Consider the following 12,622-nt stretch of genomic DNA (forward strand, 5'->3'; position numbering starts at 1 on the left):
AGTCGTCCGGTCAGGGTCGGTCGTCCGGAGGTCTCAATTCTTCCGACGTTTTGGCTCGGGTGTGGTGGTGCCGGTCGTCCGGTGTCGCTCGGTCGTCCAGACGCTGGGAGGTGTCGGTCCTCTGGTGTTGCTCGGACGTCTGGGCCCTGGAGTGTGCGCTGGCTGGGACTTGGTTGGCGGTCGGAGCCTCCAGGCGTTGGACGTCCGAGAGACATCGGTCATCCAATGATAAGGAGTTTTGAGCAGTCCTTCTTGTTGTCCATTGAACTTGGTGTCCTCGCCGTCTCGTCTGTTGGGTGTAGCTGATCCATGGCTTTCCTCCAAATACCTGATCACACATAGGGTCTTCGCATGAGCTAGTCACAATAAGATTCATCACCCTCCGAAATAGTGGTATCATTACTTCCTAAAGTTAACACTCTTCCAAACCCACTTTCATCAATATAATCATCATAGATAGGAGGCATGCTTTCATCATAATAAATTTGCTCATCAAAACTTGAGGGACAAAAAATATCATCTTCATCAAACATAGCATCCCCAAGCTTGTGGCTTTGCATATCATTAGTATCATGGATATTCAAGGAATTCATACTAACAGCATTGCAATCAGGCTCATCATACAGATATTTTATGCCAAACATTTTATAGACTTCTTCTTCTAACACTTGAGCACAATTTTCCTTTCAATCATTTTCATGAAAGACATTAAAAAGATGAAGCATATGAGGCAACCTTAATTCCATTTTTTGTAGTTTTCTTTTATAGACTAAACCAGTGATAAAACAAGAAACTAAAAGATTCAATTGCAAGATCTAAAGATATACCTTCAAGCACTCTCCTCCCCGGCAACGGCGCGAAAAAAGAGCTTGATGTCTACTACACAACCTTCTTCTCGTAGACTCGTGTTGGGCCTCCAAGCGCAGAGTTTTGTAGGACAGTAGAAAATTTCCCTCAAGTGGATGACCTAAGGTTTATCAATTTGTGGGAGGCGTAGGATGAAGATGGTATCTCTCAAAAAAAACTGTAACCAAATAACAACGAGTCTCTTGTGTCCCCAACACACCCAATACAATGGTAAATTATATAGGTGCAATGGTTCGGCGAAGAGATGGTGATACGAGCGTAATATGGATGGTAGATATAGGTTTTTGTAATCTGAAAATATAAAAACAGCAAGGTAGCAATTAACAAAAGTGAGCGAAAATGGTATTGCAATGCTTCGAAACAAGGCCTAGGGTTCATACTTTCACTAGTGCAAGTTCTCTCAACAATGATAACATAATTGGATCATATAACAATCCCTCAACGTGCAACAAAGAGTCACTCCAAAGTCACTAATAGTAGAGAACAAACTAAGAGATTTGTTGCAGGGTACGAAACCACCTCAAAGTTATTCTTTCTAATCGATCTATTGGGCTATTCCTATAAGTGTCACAAATAGCCCTAGAGTTCATTCCAAAATAACACCTTAAGACACACATCAACCAAAACCCTAATGTCACCTAGATACTCCAATGTCACCACAAGTATCTGCGGGTTTGATTATACGATATGCATCACACAATCTCAGATTCATCTATTCAAACCAACACAAAGAACTTCAAAGAGTGCCCCAAAGTTTCTACCGGAAAGTCAAGACAAAAATGTGTGCCAACCCCTATGCATAAGTTCACAATGTCACAGAACCCGCAAGTTGATCACCAAAACATACATCAAGTGGATCACGTGAATATCCCATTGTCACCACAAATAAGCACATGAAGACATACATCAAGTGTTCTCAAATCCTTATTGACTCAATCTAATAATATAACGTCAAAGGGAAAACTCAATCCATTACAAGATGGTAGAGGGGGAGAAACATCATAAGATCCAACTATAATAGCAAAGCTCGCGGTACATCAAGATCGTGCCAAATCAAGAACACGAGAGAGAGAGAGAGAGAGAGAGAGAGAGAGATCAAACACATAGCTACTGGTGCATACCCTCAGCCCCGAGGGTGAACTACTCCCTCCTCATCATGGAGAGCACCGGGATGATGAAGATGGCCACCGGTGATGGATGCCCCCTCCGGCAGGGTGCCGGAACACGGTCCTGATTGGTTTTTGGTGGCTATGAAGGCTTGCAGCGGCGGAACTCCCGATCTAGGTTCTGTTCTGGAAGTTTGGGGATATATAAGAGGTGTTGGCATCGGGAACAAGTCAGGGGACCCACGAGGCAGCCACAAGGTAGGGGGCGCGCCCTAGGGGGCGCGCCCTCCACCCTTGTGGTGGCCTCGGGACTCTTCTGGTCCGTCTCCGATGCTCCATGGGGACGTATCAATAATCATGAGTAGCATTCATAGCAGAAGTAGCATCCTCAATAACTTGTGACATATCAGAATTAATAGCAAGTGGTGGTGTTGCAAGTTTACTTATAACAGAAGGTGAATCCGGTGCTGAGCTAGATGGCAGTTCCTTACCTCCCCTCGTCTTAGAGGGAAAAATCTTAGTCTTAGCATCCTTCAGATTCTTCATAGTCATAATTTGATAATAATCGACTCAACAAATATATCTATGCTCCCCGGCAACGGTGCCAGAAAAAGGTCTTGATAACCCACGAGTATATGGGATCGCAACAGTCTTTGAGGGTAGAGTATTCAACCCAAATTTATAGATTTGACACAAGGGGGGCCAAAGAATATTTGCAAGTTTTAGCAGCTAAGTTGTCCATTCAACCACACCTGGAGATTAATTATCTGTAGCAAAGTGATCTGTATCAAAGAAGTATGATAGTTTTGATAGTAATGGTAGCAGCAACAGTAACGGTAATAGTGATAGCAGTAGTTTTGTAGCAAGTATAATTGTAACAACAATAGTAGTAACTTAGCAAAATCAATATGTAGGAAAATCGTAGGCATTGGATCGGCGATTCGTTGGATTATATTCATCATGAGACAGTCATAACCTAGGGCGATACAGCACTAGCTCCGGTTCATAAATATAATGTAGGCATGTATTCCATAAATAGTCATACGTGCTTATGGAAAGAACTTGCATGACATATTTTGTCCTACCCTCCCTAATATTCAATCCAGCACAAAGAACCTCAAAGAGTGCCCCAAGATTCCTACCGGAGAAAGAAGGACGAAAATGTGCTTCAACCTCTATGCATAGATTACCCCAATTTCACCTTAGGCATCTTCAACTGCAAAAGTTTCTTTCAGCAAGCTTTTCCATGTTGATATATCTGGATGGTATGAGTTTCAAAAGATTTTCTTAGAGACCTTAGGTAAATTTGGCTATAATGGCCCTCCATATCTTAGGAATGATCCTGCAAAATTCCTATGTATCCATGGCTATGTCTCAGTTTCACATGAATTTATACATACCGTCTAGCTCATTTTTGTGCCTTTTTTTGGAATTCCTATGCATTTCTGACCAATGTGAGTTTTCTCTTATAATCTGAAGAGTCCTTAAGATTGTCGTTATATTATAACTAACTAACTGATAATAGAAGAGTTCAAGGGTTTATCACGTTCTACCATTGGCATTCATTAGGAACCAAGACGGTAATCCTCCAAACTTTTCAACAACTTCCTATGTTTTTTTGCACGTAGGCACAATAAAAAGTTGATAGAAACACTACTTAAAAAATTAAAGGCCTCATTTACTGGTTTACACATGCTGTTAGGTATACGTATATTTTTAGAACTAGAATATGTGTTTTATAAACACCTTTTTTTAACACACACCAAAGTATTTTTTTTGTGCATAAGGATCTAACGTCTTAGCATATGTATTTGCTCAAACAGGAGATTACTAAAAAAGTACACGTATTTTCAAGGATAGCTAATTTTGAATGGGGCTCTATTCTACCAAATTACAATGTGTATATACATCTCATGTGGACAACAAGCCATCGTTTTTCCTATTAAAGAAAATTAAATTTGTTGTCATATGTGCTTTCCCACAACTAATAAACCAACTGAGTCATGGATTTTGTTCTGAATGCAACACTGTGCTGCCAAATTATAATTTGTATATACATCTCATTGTAGACAACAAGCCACTATTTTTTTTTCTTAAAAAGAGATTAAATTTGTTGTCATATGTGCTTGCCCTCAACTAAAGCAACAAAGCATAGATTTTCTTTTCAATGTGGTCATGAATTTAGCGGGTCTCTGCGCCATTTGAGACTTTACACAATCAAATAGGAATATGTGATATCATTGTACACAACAACAAATCATTTTTTTGCCAAAGGATACTTCATTTATTATCAGAAGTGCTTTCCCAGGCATATATTTTGTTTAAATTGAGACTCTATGCTATCAAGTTAAAATGTGTATATTCATCTCATTGTACACAGCAATCTAACATTTTCCTATTAGACGGGATTAAACCATGGAATTTATTTTCATCACGGACATGGCTTTAGCGTGGCTCTGCGCCATTTGGCGCAACGGGTCCACTAGTAAAATAAACAAAAGAAGGACACTCTCTCTCGAAGCCTATGATATATACACTTTCTCCCCCTTTGGCAACAAGTTACCAAAAAGCTCAAAAGCGTATAGTGCTATACAAAACTCTAGGCACAATTTTCGGGAGCTCCTGAAGGGGTCTTCTGGCTTGTAGCTCCGGTGTGCGTAGAGGCGTTGAAAGGAGTCCATCTGCAAATGCCTCAACTGAAGTCGGTGGATCTAGTAGAGTAGATACTGGAGGAGCAACTGTGGTTGTGGTGGGAGGAGCAGAATGAGCAAGCCTCAAATCTACAACTATCTTAGTAGCAGACCTCTGTGCCCTTGGCACTAACTGGAATCTATGTGTAGTTGGCCTGTCATGATTTTCATCAACATCATCTCTGAGCTTCTCCACTATGGTTTGAAAAACTGTTACCTTCACATCAAGGTCATACATCTTGCTCTCGACAATCCTCTCTAGGCTCTCCTGATTCCGAGTCAAGGTGGCCAAGCTCTTCTCAATCCTCACGGTAGCCTCTAGTAGATATGTGAGATGATCTTGCTTAGACTTGAGATTCACTATTGAAGCATCGAGAGCACTTGCTGCTTTTTGCAGCCTTTGCCTTCTCAATCTTCTCGTCGGCCTCTGTAGAAGTAGGATGTGATGCGTCCATGACAACTTCATTGTCCTCAAAATCAGGCCTAGGAGGTAGATGCTCTTTGTCAAGGAGATATGTCCTTTCCAACCTTGGAGTTGATCAACATCTGAATGTGTGGGGCATATCCACATGACCTCTTCTGGTCGGCTGTTGTCCTCTTGATTGTCTCAACTATCAAACTCATGACTTTCAATTTCTTGAGAATATCAAACAAGTGTAGCAAGTTGATAGAATGACCATGCATCATCCTATGATCTCCAGACTTAGGCAACTAAGTATGCCTCAAGATGGTGTTCATGGTGGTCAATCCAGCAAGCAAATATTAGATTGATCCAAGCTTGTGAGTCTCCAGAGCTGTATCAGGAATGGGCTTATACATGTTAGCCATGGAGTTGTGATCCTTCCTGGGTTTGCCATAAACATCCAGATCATCTTCTTCTTCCTTTGGACAATTGATGAGCTCATCCCATTCAGAGATTGATGACTGGTACCTGGTTCCCTCAGTCATCCAGAGAAGCTTTCCATCTTGGTAGAAATGGGCAGTGGAGTAGAACTGCATAATCATCTCATCATTCCACTTAATCAGTTCTTGTCCAACAAAAGTATCAACTCCATTCAGCCTGAAGCTCTCGTGCCCATGGGGAAAGTAATCTTCATTTTCATCAATATATTCCCAATCAACCCGTTTCATGCCACATACTATGGGCTTCTTGTCCAGCAACACAGTCTCATAGAAGTCATGTTGTTCTATGGTATGAAAACAATAGTCCACAACAGTCCTTCTACTTGTGGAATATGGATCAGTCTTTCTCCATTGTCTCAGACATGCATCCTTTCTTAGCTTCATGTTCTCAGCCACTAGATGATCATCATTATGGTTTGGAATCTTTGGCTTCAATTTCCTGAGCACTAGTGGCTCGTCATCCTCTTGGACCTCAGGCACTGGGCCTTCTTTTTCTCTACAGCTAGGATATTTCTTATGGATCTCTTTGGAGCAGTTGACTTGGGTGCTTGAGCTGGAGCTTTGGGCTTGGGCTTGGTCTTGGAGGGCACAGCAGTAGACTTCATAGCATTACTCATGAGCTTTTGAGTCCTGGCAGGGGGTGCAGCTGGTTCTTCTTCCTCCTCCTCATCTTCATCTATCCTCATAGATGGTTTCCCAAGCACTCTTGCAGTAGTTGTTCTTACCCTCATCTTCTTTCCTCTAGCAGCCTCATCATATCAGATTGTTCAAGTGTGAACTGCATAGTTTCTCGAGTTGAAGCTCTGATTTTGGACATTGGAGCTCTCCTATCAGGAGCTTTCTTTTGCAGACCTGGCTTGGTGATGGCAGCAGCACCAACATATTCTTTCTTCACAACTTTCTTCTTGGAAGTCACTTCTTCCTCAATCACAAAAACCTCATCTTCACTGTCAGAATTTCTCTTCTTCCTCTATCTGGTAGCAGCTTTTGGCAAGTTGCTAGGAGTGCTTCTACCGCCATCATCATAGTTTTGCTGCTAGAACTAGTGCCATGACTGAGGTTGACTTGCTCCTCTGACCTGTTCTGACTATCACTGGCCTCTGACATCTCTGTGAATAGATGGATATGTTGGGAAACGTAGCATGCAATTTCAAAAAAATTCCTACGCTCACACAAGATCTATCTAGGGGATGCATAGCAATGAGGGGGAGAGTGTGTCTACGTACCCTCATAGACCGTAAGCGGAAGCGTTTCACAACGCGGTCGATGTAGTCGAACTTTCTTCGGGATCCATCGATCGAGTACCGAACGTACGGCAACTCCGAGTTCTGCACACGTTCAATTCGGTGACGTCCCTCCCTTCTTGATCCAGCAAGACGTGGAGGTGGTAGATGAGTTCCGTCAGCATGATGGGATGGTGACGGTGATGGTGAAGTGACCCGCATAGGGCTTCGCCTAAGCACTACGAATATATGACTGTGGGAGTAAACAGTGGAGGGGGGCGCCGCACACGGCTAACAATTGTCTGGCGTGTGTTAGGGGGCGCCCCCCCCCATATATATAGGTGGGAGGGAGAGGTGAGAGGCTAGGAGGTGCCCCAAGTAGGACCGAATCCTACTTGGGTTCCTCCTAGGCCGCCCCCCTTCCTTATTTATCGGAGGGGGAAGGAAAGAGGAGGGAGGAGGGAAGGAAGGGGGAGGCCGAATTGCCCCTTTCCTTCTCCCTTCCCCTCTTTCCTTCTCCTCTAGTTCGGCCCATATGGGGGGCGCACCAGCCCCTGGGGGCTGGTGCGTTTCCCCTCTTGGCCCATTAGGCCCATATCTTTTGCCGGGGGTGCCTGGAACCCCTTCTAGTGACCCAATATGTACCCGGTACCCACCGGAACACTTCCGGTGTCCGAATACTATCGTCCTATATATCAATCTTTACCTCTCGACCATTTCGAGACTCCTTGTCATGTCCGTGATCTCATCCAGGACTCCGAACAACATTCAGTCACCAAATCACATAACTCATACAATACTACATCATCATCGAACGTTAAGCGTGCGGACCCTACGGGTTCGAGAACTATGTAGACATGTGTCACATCCCTGGTTCTGGTCTGCTCTGGGCTAGCTAGTCATGTTTTGCACCATCTTTAATTTGCAGCTAATCTTGAAATGGGGATTGATCCAAACCCTAGCACCAAATGAATTCAAATAGGATCAAACAAAATCATTTTCAATAATCCCAAAATGCTCCTGAGAAAAGTTCATCATTTTTGAATTGGTTGAAAACCTCTGAAAAAAATGGTGCACATTCTTCTAGGTCATCTCTGGATTATTGAATTAAATCATAAAGTATTTGAATTTGGGCATTTAATGCTTATAAATATTTTAAATGCCCAAATAATTCTGAAAGTAAATGAAGGCTGTTGGAAATAATTCAAATTGTGCCTACAATTTATTTCAGGATTTTATTAAGTGCCTTAGTATTTTCACTAAAGCCAAAACAGAGACAGAATTAGAAAACAGAAACAAAAAAAGAAGAAAGCTCGCTTGACCTTACCTGACTTAGCCCACCTGGCCCAGCACTGTGCAGCCCATCCGGCCACAGTGCCAGTCATCTCCCACCTCTCGCCAGTAGGACGAGAGCCGTGTGGCCACCATGCACGCACACACGCCCCGGCCACCTCCTGCTTGCCGCTCCCCCCCCCCTCGATGCCCTGGCCTTCTCTAGCGACGCCACACATCCCCCTGGTCGCCTCTCACCCTCTCTCGAGCTTGACCCCCTTCTCAACTCTCCCTCCCTCTCTGCCCGAGCGGAACTCGCCGTCATCGCCGCTGCCGTAGACGCAGCCTCCATGCTCCCCTCGCCTCGGCAATGCGCCAAGAAGCTCCGCCTCGTCCCCCTCTTCCTCCTCAACAAGACGGAAGGCACCGGAAGCCCATGATGCCGCCAGCTCCACAGTTCCCCTCCTCGGCCACCGAGGATCGTCGTTGTCGATTTGCCGCTGTCTCCGCCTCCCCGAGCTTGTTGAGACCGTCTTCGACCCCGCTGTGAGCTCCGCCTTCTTCTTCCCTGCTCCTCGTGCCCGTACGCACCTTCTAGCCGCCCGAGTCACCGGAGCCGTGAGCTCCCCGCCGCCGTCCATGTCGCCGCCGTGGCTAGAGCTCACGTGCGTCGCGCCCGAGCACACTACCATGCTCAGCACGTCCCCAGCAACTCGCTAACACCACCATCTCGCCCAGAGACGCCCAGTAACGCCAAACCGAGCACGCCCGTAGCTCCGGTCGTCGCCTCTATGCTCGCCGTCGTCATCTCCGGTAACCCCGAGGCCTCCCGATCACTCTGCTAGACGTGGTCGAGCGCGGGCTACCCCCTGGTGGCCTTCGCGCGTCCAGCCGCCGCCCGTAGCGCATTTCTAAGCCGCGCTGCCGTTGTTTTGGTCGCCGCCTGCCAGGCTCCGGCGACACTGACGTGGTGGATTAGTTTAGCGCTAATGACGCTATTAGTTAATCGTGTGCCACTGACACCTGGGCCCCGTTCACTGATTAACCCTGGTTTAGCTCTTGTTTAGATTAAACTAACCCCATGGGCCCCACAGGTCAGTTTGACCTAGCCACGTCACACGTTGACTGACCCCACACGTCAGAGTTGACTTGCTGACGTGTCTGTTGACCCGGCCCCACCTGTCAGCGACACTAACCAGCATCGTGTCACTGACCAGTGGACCCCACTGGTCAGGTTTGACCCGGGGCAGCCCTGTTGACCCTGCTGATGTCACCCTGACGTAGTTAATTATTTTTTGAATTAAAATAATTTAGAAATTCCAGAAAATGCTCTAAACTTCTAAAAATCATAGAAATTAATCTATAACTCCAAATGAAATAAGTTATATATGAAAAATGATCAGAAAAATCCAATCTATCCATCTGCACTGGTTCCATGCTTGTTAAAGCAACTTAAACCTGCTGTTTTTATCAAAACATGGTAATGCACTTTATAAATTCATAGTTTGAGTTTGAACTTGAACCTTGGGTTCAAAATAACTCAAACCCATCTGGTTGTAGTTACATTAGGCCAACACACTCATATTGCCATGTCATGATCATGCATCATATTGTGCATTGCATTGATTGTGTTCCTTCTCTGTTGTTGGTGGTTGTTCCCTCTCGATAGACGTGTTCCCGACGATGAGTTCAATGACACCAATGAAGAGCTATATCATCTTCAGAAGTACCAAGCAAGCAAAACCCCCTTGTTCATTCTGATACAATCCCACTCTCTCGCTCCTGCTCTCTTTTACTGCATTAGGACAACAACGATTTGTCCGTTACTTGCTGCGGTAGTTGAACCCCTTTTCCTCTGCATGACATGTCATAACCACTCATTGGGATCCTTAATTGACCCTCTCGGCTTCTTAACCATCCTTGTCCTCTGTCCAGGAGTTGCAAGTAGTTTCTGGTGTTTGTAGTATGCTAGAGGCCATGCACAGCGCTGACCCGAGGGGTGGGCTATGATGCGGTAGGCACGTGGCCGGGTATGTCGGGCGCCCGTTTGGTGTCACGGAACCCTGTACACATTGTTCGGGGCCATATGTGGAAACCTCGGCCGGACTCCCTGCGGATGGAACCTGAATAAGCGATAAACCTGGACTAGAGACTTGAGTGTTTAGGTAGGCCATGGCCGACACCCTCGTTGGGCTTCCGCTTGAAGGTTGCCGAGTACATGTTGTGTAAACGACAGTAAGTGGTGAGAGCGTGTGTGAAGAAGTACACCCCTGCAGGGTTAACATCATCTATTCGAATAGCCGCGTTCGCGGTAAAGGACCTCTGGGTTGCCTATATAGTTCATAGACAAGTGAAAGTGGATACTCTAAAATGCGCAAGATAAGCGTGAGTGCTATGGATGGCGTTCTCGTAGGGAGACGTGAGTGGATCCATAGTGGTGTATTGATATGGTGAATATGTGGACTCGTGTGCGCCACCTCAAAAGAGTTACTTGTAGTCGTAGTTCAGGATAGCCACTGAGTCAAAGCTGGCTTGCTGCAGTTGAACCCCACCATCCCTTTGTTGATAATGATGCATATGTAGTTAGTTCTGATGTAAGTCTTGTTGGGTACATTTGTACTCACGTTTGCTTAATTTATGTTTTCCAGAGATACTTCAGTCTCACTAGTAGTTCTACATGGACTTCGAGGTTTAGCTTAATACCTCAGCTACGATCTTGTGCCCTCGGCAAGATTTGGTAGATAGTCAGGCTTCTCAGCCCCTTTTCATTTGTAGTTGTCTGTACTCAGACATGTTAAGCTTCAGCTTGTGCTTTGACTTGTATGCTCTGAATGTGGGGTCATGAGACCCATGTTTGTAATATCCCGTCCTCGGAGCGTATTGAATAAATACTCTGAGTCATAGAGTTATGTTGTGATGCCATGTTGTATTTGCACATATCGAGCATATTGTGTGTATGATTTGAAATGCTTGGTATGTGTGGGATCTGACAACCTAGTTGTTCATCCTTGGTAGCCTCTCTTACCGGGAAATGTCTCCTAGTGCTTCCACTGAGCCATGGTAGCTTGCTACTGCTCCGGAACACTTAGGCTGGCCGGCATGTGTCCTTCCTCGTTCTTGTGTCTGTCCCTTCACGGAAATGACACACATTATTCCTTTAAGTCCTTGTAGCTTGCTACGACTTGGGTTCATACGTTGTTGATCGACACGTTCGTTGTTGGGTCATGTATGCCTGTCCCTGTAAGTTAGCGCCACTTTGGGTCCACGACTAGTCATGTCAGCCCGGGTTCTTTGTCATATGGATGCTAGCGGCACTATCATATACGTGAGCCAAAAGGTGCAAACGGTCCCGGGCCAGGTAAGGTGGCACCCGTGGGAATACCGTGTGTGAGGCCGCAAAGTGATATGGTGTGTTACATGCTAGATCGGTGTGACTTAGGATCGGGGTCCTGACAACATGACCGAGACACCTCTCCAGTCAATAACCAATAGCGGAACCTGGATGCTCATATTGACTCCCACATATTCTACAAAGATCTTTATCGGTCGAACCGTTATGACAACATACGTAATTCCCTTTGTCCACCGGTATGTTACTTGCCCGAGATTCGATCGTCTGTATCTTCATACCTAGTTCAATCTCGTTACCGGTAAGTCTCTTTACTCATTCTATAATACATCATCCTGCAACTAACTCATTAGTTACTTTGCTTGGAAGGCTTCTTATGATGTATATTATCGAGAGGGCCCAAAGATACCTCTCCGATACTCGGAGTGACAAATCCTAATCTCGATCTATGCCAACTCAACAAACACCTTCGGAGATACCTGTAGAGCATCTTTATAATCACCCAGTTACGTTGTGACATTTGATAGCACACAAGGCATTCCTCCGGTATCTGGGAGTTGCATAATCTCATAGTCAAAGGAATATGTATTTGACATGAAGAAAGCAATAGCAATAAAACTGAAAGATCGATATGCCAAGCTAACGGATGGGTCTTGCCCATCACATCATTCTTCTAATGATGTGATCCTGTTATCAAATGACAACTCATGTCCATGGTTAGGAAACCTTAACCATCTTTGATCAACGAGCTAGTCAAGTAGAGGCTCACTAGGGACACGGTGTTTGTCTATGTATTCACACATGTATTTAGGTTTCCAATCAATACAATTCTAGCATGAATAATAAAAATTTATCATGAATAAGGAAATATAAAATAACAACTTTATTATTGCCTCTAGGGCATATTTCCTTCAATCTCCCACTTGCACTAGAGTTAATAATCTAGATTACATTGTAATGAATCTAACACCCATGGAGTCTTAGTACTGACCATGTTTTGCTCATGGAAGAGGCTTAGTCAACGGGTTTGCTATATTCAGATCCATACGTATTTTGCAAATCTCTATGTCTCCCTCCTTGACTTGATCACAGATGGAGTTGAAGCATCTCTTGATGTGTTTGGTTCTTTTATGAAATTTGGATTCCTTCGCTAAGGCAATTGCTCTAGTATTGTCACAAAAGATTTTCATTGGACCCGATGCACTAGGTATT

This window comes from Triticum aestivum, chromosome 2B (assembly GCF_018294505.1).
Source record: "Triticum aestivum cultivar Chinese Spring chromosome 2B, IWGSC CS RefSeq v2.1, whole genome shotgun sequence".
Classification (NCBI taxonomy): domain Eukaryota; kingdom Viridiplantae; phylum Streptophyta; class Magnoliopsida; order Poales; family Poaceae; genus Triticum; species Triticum aestivum.